The sequence below is a fragment of the Panulirus ornatus genome, chromosome 67, assembly GCF_036320965.1.
Source record: "Panulirus ornatus isolate Po-2019 chromosome 67, ASM3632096v1, whole genome shotgun sequence".
Taxonomy (NCBI): domain Eukaryota; kingdom Metazoa; phylum Arthropoda; class Malacostraca; order Decapoda; family Palinuridae; genus Panulirus; species Panulirus ornatus.
Window position 1 is genome coordinate 2,424,579 of NC_092290.1, and position 11,064 is coordinate 2,435,642.

The 11,064-nt window shown below is 36.7% G+C and overlaps 1 long non-coding RNA gene across 1 annotated transcript in view; it reads right to left on the minus strand.

The window, feature by feature from the left end:
* LOC139746995 (uncharacterized) overlaps positions 1-11,064 on the minus strand; it is a 79,917-nt gene that overhangs the window by 60,386 nt on the left and 8,467 nt on the right. The window contains exon 3 of the long non-coding RNA XR_011712289.1: positions 4,750-4,792. This is a non-coding gene — a long non-coding RNA (uncharacterized lncRNA). The remainder of the gene's footprint in view (positions 1-4,749; positions 4,793-11,064) is intronic.

Here is an 11,064-nt window from a genome sequence, read left to right on the forward strand (position 1 = left end):
ACCTACTAGAATTCCTGGTAGGTTCCACAACTGTATCGAGAATAACAGTAACCTCATATGGATACCTTAACATAACAGATGTGATAGGGCTGAGGTGTGTGGAGTCCAATGGTCTAACATGCAAGCCAAAAGCTATTTAGTAACAAGACAAAGGATTTAGCATGTTCTCGTTCACTACTGAGTAGAGTACAGACCACGACTGGCGGTGTGTGGGTGGGTTGGTGTAGTGAATATGACCAACAGGAAGGAAGATTACCGGAGGAATGTGCCGTCTCACCAGCCAGACTGTTACGTGCTCAAACACAACATCTAACCCAACCCCCACCATCTCCTAAATCTCCTAACTAATGTCATATATATATATATATATATATATATATATATATATATATATATATATATATATATATATATATATATATCAGCTTCAGTTTGCATCCAGCGCGAGAGCCACACCGATCTAGAGAACCAACGAAAACCTCCCTGTAAGTAAGGACTCTCTAGTGCGCCAGCAACATCGCCCTTCTATGGCCCCCCCCCAGTGACCGTGAGGAGGCGAACTTGCCCCCCTGCGCCCCAGCGACGTACCTCAACTCACAAAAGGTAACGAGACACCCGGACAGATGGTCCGCCCGGTGTTGACGATATTAAACCCAGTGTGTCCCTCAGTGTCGCCAGAGCTGGTCTCATCTCGTGGCCAACACTTACAAAAGTATCTCGGAACTTACAAATCTCCCGTGTGAGAGCAACATCACGGACGTTGAGGGAACAACAGACACTGCGGATCCCCCCCCCCCCCCCCCACACACACACACACACACCTCAGAAGGGATTCTGCAAAGGAAAAATACTTTTTTTTTCCCTCCCTACATCATGACCTGGTACATTTCAGGTCTTCATTCTCCAACGCACACCACGTCCGCAAGGCAGCTACCCGAAATGAACCTGAGCCCCGGCCTTACTATGATGGGAGAGTCTTTAAAACCAGACGAATGTTGGCAAGACAGTATGCCACCGGAAGGGCTGACCTCTGACCTACTGACACCACAATCAATAGATATCTCCCGTGTGGCGAGATTATGTGTACCAGACTAAGTAGTGCTCAGATGGAGAAGACAAGGCAGGTGATGAGGACTACGAAGACGAGGGAAGGAGGGAAAGGAAGGAGGGAGGGGGTAGAAGGAGGCAAAAGAGGAAGGGCTGTAAAACAAGATACAAGAGGAGGAGGAGGAGACGCGAGAGAAAGGACGATGGAGGAGCAGGAGGGAAAGTAGAAGCTTCAAGAGGAAGAAGAATTACAAGATGGAAGTGGAAAAGAGGGGAGGGGGGGGGGGGGAATCAAATCTAGAAAAGGAAGGAGGACGAGCCCGACAGGAACATGTAATGATATAACCTATGAGCTAGTGATGGTTATAACTGTCATCAGTGGAGAGAGAGAGAGAGAGAGAGAGAGAGAGAGAGAGAGAGAGAGAGAGAGAGAGAGAGAGAGAGAGAGAGAGAGCCTACCTAACTACAAGTACCTACTACGAAATATCAAAACACCCTGGTAAACTGGCCCTCGCTTTTTACTTACACAGACCAGAATCGACAGTAACGTTCTCCAGGCCAATGACAATATATAAACCAGACCTGGTTTGTATAAAGCATTCATCGGTTAATCATTTGTCCAGACAAATCAAAATATCGGGGAGACGGACCACATGCCTCCCGCGGTGCACTGAGGACAATCTTATATTTCTCCAAGGTTCAGCTGCCGCCCCAGGAGTAAAGAAACTTAACTCACTGAGCACGTCGCTACGGTGCGATCATTGGGTATGACAACCTCTGACGGCCAGGTCAAAGCGTCGCAAGGTCGTATCGTCGCTATTATCAATCCTCAAACAGCCCTATTCATAAACTTCAACTACCAAAGACATTACTTCTAACCACCTTACAATAAGAAACTTCATAACACACATCTCTTCCAAACTTCGGTCACTCACTGCTATGCTAATTTTTCCAGCAATGTGCTACACGAACGTGGGAAGGAAATCTATCGCCGGCCAACAAACGTAAGTTGTGTGGGAGTCAGCACACCAAAACCACAGACAGCTCCTGATCACTAAAGTTAACGTGGGGAGAAGGACCTGCTTTTTAAAGGAGCCTGTCTGATACTGTATACAATAATACCAATAATACCTCGGTTATAAACCTTTTCTGTTCCTTGGGCGCCTTAGGGAATAGGTGTACGAAAACACAAGGTGAATCTGGGACACCGTTCTTCACCAAATGTGTGTATGAATAAGTTTCAAACAGCCTTTAGTTTCAGGAATACGTTAATTATCATTAATAATGAAAATTACGCATTTGTCTTCTGCCATTTAACAGGAAAAATAAATAATTATAAAATAATTTTCTTTACAATACTATCAATATCATCATACATCCATACAGTAAAAAGAAATACATTCTACAGTAGTTACCCACCTTCACTTCACTCTTTTCTATAAAAGTCTTCAGCGTGATTCACAGAAAACGGCTACAGTTCAATGGGACACGACAGTGTTTTCCCCTTCAAGAATAAGTACAGAAAGGGCCACCATACAAAACATTGAATTATTCTAATAGATATAATCAGATAAAATGTGCAAATCAAAGAATGCTCTACCACTAAACTATAAGAATATACATAGGTTATGTGTTATAAAAAGGGCATAAACAGCCTACACTATGCACATCACTTTTTAAGAAAATCAGTTCAAAGTTAAATTGAGATTATCAGCCTTATGTCTCTCAAACAGGATGCACCATCTAGTAACATGCCTAACTACAGTCTATCAATCCCCATTTCTAAGCTCCACCTATCAGCATGATGCTACAATCTACTAATCAACAGGTCTCTTTGAAAACCTTCCACTCAGCATGCCAGCCCTCAATCCAAAACATACACAACTCACTAACAACCAGAGAGTACAATCATCCACCCATCAACATCCACTGAAATAACTATAATTTATCAAAATGATTATAGTCATAACCAATTTGTCAGTGAGAGCCATAATAAGTCACCAGTCAGTATTACCCTTCACAATATCTCTAAGAGGACGACCCAGTGAGACAATCAACTGATCCTATGACCAAACAAAAACTAACAATCAGTATGACTCATTTCATTTTCAGTTCCAATGTACCAATCATCAGTCTCATTACAATCCACCACCAAACATCATGTCTGATTATATTCCACAAATCAGCTTGCTCCATAAGTAATTTCAGAATGCAGAAGAAACAGTTAAAGGATGTACAAGTAAAAATCAAAACAAAGAAAATAACACAGAGACAATGAAAACTGATTACTGAGGAAGGATAGCAAAACATAGGATTAGACAAATGAGAACGATGCAGACATATCTAAAAAATAACTGTACAAGGAAAAATGCCATTAAAAATGGAGACTAATTAAATTTGCTAACTCTCATTCTACTGTAATAGTCACCAGACAGGTCAAAAGAAAAGTAACAAATGATGATACTCGACAGAAAGTAAAGAAATTAACAGAACAATGGAAGGGTTAATTCATAATACTCAAAATTTCATACAGTTCATAAAAACAATAAGAAACAAAGGGGAGATGGCTACAGACGTTAATAGGAAAAAAATATTATATCCATAATTAGGACTTGAGTATATCAAGATAGGTGAAAAATACTTAATGCACACCCATCCTCCAAGTAGTTGTAACTTTAAAGTAAACAACTTTTTACAGGCACTATAGATATGAGTATTAAGGTTAATATAGGGAGTCATATGAATGAACAAACAAAACATTGACAACATACTTCATGATCTTGGGGTCAAATCAACTCTCAGCTTTATAAAGAGAAATCACAAGGAAAGGTACATTCAAGTCAAGGGGAGAGATGGGATCATGGGAAAATACTTGGTAAGCTTATATAGTCAGCAGACGGAGGGTAAAAAATAAATCAAGCAAATAGGGAAGACCCCACAAGGGGTAGAATAATGAAGATGCAGATCCTGCTGCAAAGTGGTGAAGTTTTATGGATAACACTGATGAAATAAAGTTGTACTGGAAAAAACTGTCTGCAAAACCTACAGGATGATGGATAAAAAATTACTAGAAATGAAACTACAAATTCCAAGATCCAACATGGCAATCAAAGAATAAGAAAAAACATACACCACAGAGAAAGAGGAGGAGAATGAAAGCCAATCACCATGAGTCTAGGAACAGGTAAACTGATACATGAAGACACATGACAAGGCTATCAACTTCTACTATCACATGCAACAAATAAACATGTCAATTACATATGAAAACTATTTCTAGCGCTGCAGTGTACAATACAATACCATACAAGATACGACTCTCATGCCCTAATGCCTAATCACCTTTTGAAAAGCATAAATCATATAACCAATTTGTTATGCAAATGAATTAAATTCGTTTTTAAGAACATTTGAATCTCTGAATTAAAAAATTCGCACAACAATACACATCATGTATATTATAAACTGTAACCTTAAATAATAGTAATCACTAAAATACTTGAATTACTAAACATGAAATACACAGCTTTTAAGTGAATATATATATCATGCAATACACATTGCACAGTAATGTCTACTTTTCTAATCCATAAACATAAACTGCATATCTTATCAACATACAAATTATCAATGTTCTTTACTCTGATAAACCTCTATACATATACCTTAAAAGATATATAAAAAATCTAGCATTACACTTACTTTAAACTTATGACGTCATCGACAGGATGTTTGAAGCAGGAACCTGGGCAAAAGAAACATTTTTAACACTTCAAGAGTTAAATCATGTGAGAGGAAGACAGAGCATACATGTGTGAGAGAGTAAGAGAAAGGGACATGAGGAGTCCTAGTAGTACTGTACTTGCTACCTAAATATTTCAACTTTTCAACTCTCAGTATCTTCTGCTTATTATACATAACATGGTCTATCTTAACTTTTCAACACTCAGTATCTTCTGCCCATCATACATACATAGTCGAAGAGGCAGAATTTTCACATGACAACCTGCAATCCTGTACTACCTTACTCAAAAACACTAGAAATATACTCAAGCATACACATTCTATCTTCAAAATCATCTACAGCCATGGTGACACAAAATACCTACGAACCACTACCTGAATGTTTGACCATCCAATCCCTAAATCATTCTGACAAAAACATAATTTAGATAAATCACTTACACCGCCAATATCAGCCTTTCTCTAATCCCATATATGCCTCAAGTATTCACAACTATATTTCATTTCCTTAATTTTTCTACCTGAAACTAATACATAATTCCCAACTCACATATATTCTAAAAAAAATTTCCAAGATAAACATCTAATCCACAAATGCTCACTACTCCCCATTACATTTCTATCTGGATCAAGAATTTTAACAATACCATTTGTTTTTAACACTAATTTTCACTATCCTGCAACATATCATATCTTTAATTCCAACAGAATAATTCATCTACAATTCTTCCATTACTTTTGAACACCTTTTCTTTTAAATATTCACTGCATCTATCTAGTCCCTCAAAAATAAACTCCCTCCCACTTCTTTTGTACATGCAAAGTAGCAGCATCTCATTATTGCATTCAACCAATGTTTCCTTAAGTCATCCATAATCAGAGCCTTACCCTATTTCACCTTGTTTTACTTTCCAACTTCAGTATTCTCCTGTTCTTTTCTACTTTCAGAGCAACATCTATCATGCCCTGCATTTGATGTCTCCAATACAGTTCGTCTACAAAGCATTTACTCACGACAATTCACAAAGACAGCTGTTATTTTCATCTTAAACAGAATTCATAACCCTTTACATTTCCAGCTCAGTAGTTCGCATTACAACATCATACTGTTTTGATTTTAATATATATTACACTCAACATCCTTCTAATCTCGTTATCTAAATTTTCATTTCACAACCATATAAAACTTTTATCGTAGACAAAGAATATTATAATGTAAGCTGATGTTTTCCTAGCACTACCTCGCTCGCGTGCAGGGGGAGGGGGTTGTCATTTCGTGTGTGGCGGGGTGGTGACGGGAATTAATAAAGGCAGCAAGTATGAATTATGTACATGTGTATATATGTATATATCTATGTATGTATACATATGTATACGTTGAAATGCATAGGCATGTATATGTGCGTGTGTGTATGTGTATGTATATACATGTGTATGTGGGTGGGTTGGGCCATTCTTTTGTCTGTTTCCTTGTGCTACCTCGTTAACGCGGGAGACAGCGACAAAGTATAAGAAAAAATTTTTTTTAAAATAGCTGATGTTTTCATGCACAGACAGCAGTTATATAAGTAATCACCTTAAGAACACAGTGGGGAGTCAAAAAATTTTGCAAACAAACCATATAATAATAGTTTCATAACCCAGTTTTTTTTTTTTGCTAAGAATGAAACCCTGAATTCTCGCATGAGAAAATTTGTTATTCACCAACATGAGCATCATCCACAGAAAGCATCCAAACAATAGATACACACAAATATTTGCTGGTCATGTATTGCAAAAACATAATTTCATATGCCACAGAAACAAGATGGATCAAAGAATTCATGCAAAGCCATTATAGACATAATGATGACTCCTGGTCAGGAGAGCCTTCAGATGCTTATGATGAAGCAACTGCAAGCTTGGTCAAGAGCTTCTTTATGGATAATAGGATTATTGCAATCAAAGAAATCAGTGCTGAAGCTAGAATTTCAAGTTGAAGTATTCTTAATTAATCCAAGAGCATTTGGGGATGCCTACTGTTTCTGGAAAGATGGAATCCTTAGAAACTGCAGCGCTCATGATCAACACATGAGGGCAGCCTCAAGCCGAAATCTGCAGCAGTCAAGATCATTACCTCGATTTTCTGTGAAGTCATGGCACTATACTAATTCACTATAGACCACAAAAAGAAAGAACTGTAGGTGATTTTTATGCTAACTTAATTAGAAAAATGTACAGAGTCATCAAGAAGAAATAACAATGAATGTAGACCAATGAAGTGTTTCTGCTCCATAAAACTGCTCTAGTCCACAAGACCTAAACTGCACAAGAAGAAATTCATGCAAAATGTATTAAGCAACTCTACCACCCTCCTTTCAAAGCATACCTAGCCCCGATGACAATTATCTAATTCAAGAGTTGAAGTTCCACCTGCTTGGTTGCCACTATGAGAATGATGACCTTGAAGAGGCCTAGTTTGGCTAGCAATATGACAACTTTTATAAGATAGGGATCACAAACCTTAAGTTTAAACGGAGCAATTGCACTTAGGCCAGTGGTAATTATATCAAGAATTAAAATAAGTCTGTTTGCCTCTGTATTTTACATATTGAGCAGGACACAAGCACAATTCTACAATTTATGCTTAAGTGAATTCTAATGATACATGGTACAACTACCACCTACAAACAAAACTTATGTTTGGCCAAACACAAATAAAACCCAAGTTTCCATTTCCATCTCTATATAGATACTGTGACAGATTACTGTCATATAAGTACATGTATTACATCCTACTGAAATGCGTAGTACTGCACACAACCAGCCAGCCACTATCAAACAACTCTTTACCTAAATTAAATAATTACTTGTTATTAACCAACTAATAGCTGCAATAAGGCAAAGATTCTAGCCATTTCTTTGAAAAAAAGAAAAAAAGCATTAACTAAGAAAACTGTAATCCTGTAATCTTTATTCTGACAACCTATTTTTGTACTTGCAACTCAGTCATCCTAAAATTATCCACTTTTGAAAGAAGAACAAACAACTGAAACACAAATAAAACCCAAGTTTCCATTTCCATCTCTATATAGATACTGTGACAGATTACTGTCATATAAGTACATGTATTACATCCTACTGAAATGCGTAGTACTGCACACAACCAGCCAGCCACTATCAAACAACTCTTTACCTAAATTAAATAATTACTTGTTATTAACCAACTAATAGCTGCAATAAGGCAAAGATTCTAGCCATTTCCTTGAAAAAAAGAAAAAAAGCATTAACTAAGAAAACTGTAATCCTGTAATCTTTATTCTGACAACCTATTTTTGTACTTGCAACTCAGTCATCCTAAAATTATCCACTTTTGAAAGAAGAACAAACAACTGAAACAAAAGGATACAACAGAGACAGGGGATGTGCAATCAGATGCAGTGATACATGACCTCATTCTACACAACCACGAGGCCAGCTTCACGGGCTGTACTGTATTATCTTTCTCCGCAACCAGCAACTGATCATGTTACTTGAAATCTTATTCTGCTTACAACCACTTCCATAATTAATGCCTCACCAGAGATAACATACTTCAATACCATTTTACCTGGCCCTTACAGGCATCTAAAGAGAATTCTACAATCTACAATCATGATTTAGTCAATAGGGATATATCAAAAGTTAGAGAATGAAAAAGAAGCAATTTGACTCTCAATGCATCTAAATAGTTTCTAGTTCCAGTATAGTGACCAACCTAATTCAGCCTCACCTGATGACTTTATCTAACCTAACCAAATCTAGACCATGGTGAGGAATGCATCTTCTAAAAGTTTAAAATGCTACTGCACATTCAAAACTAGTCTCCCAAGAGACATAAACCTAAGCTTAATGATCTAAAAGACCATTATACTATAGCATACTACACTGCAATAATGCAACAACTACGAACACAATAAAACAAATACACAATGAGAAAACAGTGAGATCTGATCACAAATCTTAACAAGTAGATCGGTTAAAATGAAATGTACAATGACCACTTGGGAAACAGCAAAGCTCTATATAGCAATGTACGCTTTTCTTTCCTCCTAACATTGACAGTAATGTAACAGATACGATGTACAAGTTAATCATTAATATGCTAAGCATTCTATCAAATAAAGCTCTGTATAGTAATGTATGCTTTTCTTTCCTCCTAATATTTACAGTAACAGATACAATGTACAAATTTATCATTAATAAGCTAATCATTCAATCAAATATGTTCTGATATACCAAGATCGAGTAAAGAATCTACTTTCCCCTTGATAATTAAAGAATCTTGTACTATTTACTTTTCACTGAATGGTGTTTTTCCTTGTTTTGGTAATGGTTAAGCATTGCAACATTCTGCATTAGCTGATGGCATCAGACTTAACAAGTCACAAAAATCTCATATGTTCTTCATACTTTGAATGTAATAGAAACATGAACCTGCAGGCCATGACCTCCATCAGCCTAAGTACAGGAACAACAAGACAGCAAGGCAGGACACCTATATCATCAAGGAGTATTTACAAGGTTAACTAGATTGTAGCAGGAATCTTTCTTCAGCCATGGTATAACATACATTAAGAACAGGAGTTTTAAAACATTATATTTGTAGAAATCCCAACAAACCAATGAAAAATTCTAAAACCAAAAATAAGGCTGAACATACAAAAAAAAAAAAAAAAATTTCTCTTAAATCCCTTGTTTCACAGACTAAAAATGCCGTTTAACACTTTTACTATGGTTTCATTCACAGCCACAGTAAAACATTAACCTCATAATAATCTACTCTTTCAATATGACAGAGTAAAATAACTATTGCTGATGCTTTTCTATGAAAAATAGCCCCCTTTACATTACAAAAGATTCACATAAGTTGAAAATCTATAACAAAATCTATAACAAAGTTGTAGTTAGGGTTACCAGAAATGTAACTGTGGAATGTAACTGACTTTGTTTTCCATGGCTGTGTACTATTTATCACACTAATATACATCATTCCAGGACCAATTTCTATGAAGGAGTCCTAGTATTACCTGTGACCTCTTTCTAAAGGCTCCTGCAGCCCAAGGCTGCCCTTCTTCCAGTAAAAGGGAAATGTAAACTCCTTTGGAAGACCTCACCTAACTTGACTTAGGGGCCATGATTTATCTTAACACTTTCAATGCAGCAGCCTTAATATCCCCTGTATATTGGGTGCAGGAGATTCTTGATTATTCTTAAAAACCATCTCCACTCATCTATAATCAACTTATGAATGTGAGCAAATGCAACTTTTCTTCATGTGTTCCTGGCACTATTTCACTAATGAAGAAAGCAGCAATCTAGTACGAATAAACAATTTTCTAAATAAAATGGTGTAAAACCCAATCCAACCAATCTAATATATGCTAAGCATATATTAGATATCTGATATATTTGTATTTGTCACAAACAAGCATGATCACTGAGGATATTCAACACTATAAACTATCATTCTGTAAGAGTTTTAGTTACACAAATTATTACTACATGGCAACGATTTCATACAAAGCTCCTTGACATCTCCACATACGACTGACCAGTGCATGGAAAAAATGTACACCGCAGCATCTGATAAGAATGCCTGATATGCCACCACAACCATTAACGACAGTATCTTTTGCTTCAAGTTGGAGATGGGCAATTTAAAATTTATAGTCCTTCCCATCCATCATCAAGTTATTCATTTTCCAAAGCGAGAAAAAATTATGCTCTAATGGCCATCCTGCGTTCTCTATATTTACCATAGTAAAAATGTAATGAAGTAACTGTTTGCTGGGGTGGTGCTTACTTTCCATGGCCATTCTATTAAATGATTTTCATGAAAAATAACATATTAAGGAAATTGCTTTCACGATAGAAATTAGAAATTCATGTAGGAAAAACAATATGGATCAGTCTTTACCATTACAAATAATATGTAAGTTGATGATGGGCAGGGCCTTTAAGCTCCAAGAAAATGTGGGTATAATCAACATAAAAGTAGGTGAAACACTTTTTGAATTACATAAAACCTAAAAAACTCAACTTACATTCCCTTGCAGCTCTGATTAACCTTAATTTCCTTTCTTTTAGTAAACCTTCACAAACGATGTTGCTAAGAGCTCCTTCTGAACACATGGTATGAATACAATCAGCTGGGCCTGGATCATTTACGTATGCTTTAGTACACAAACCTGGAGCACGAGATCACAAGAGCCACATAATTTTCCATGGAAAACCTTCTTTAAAACATGTCTA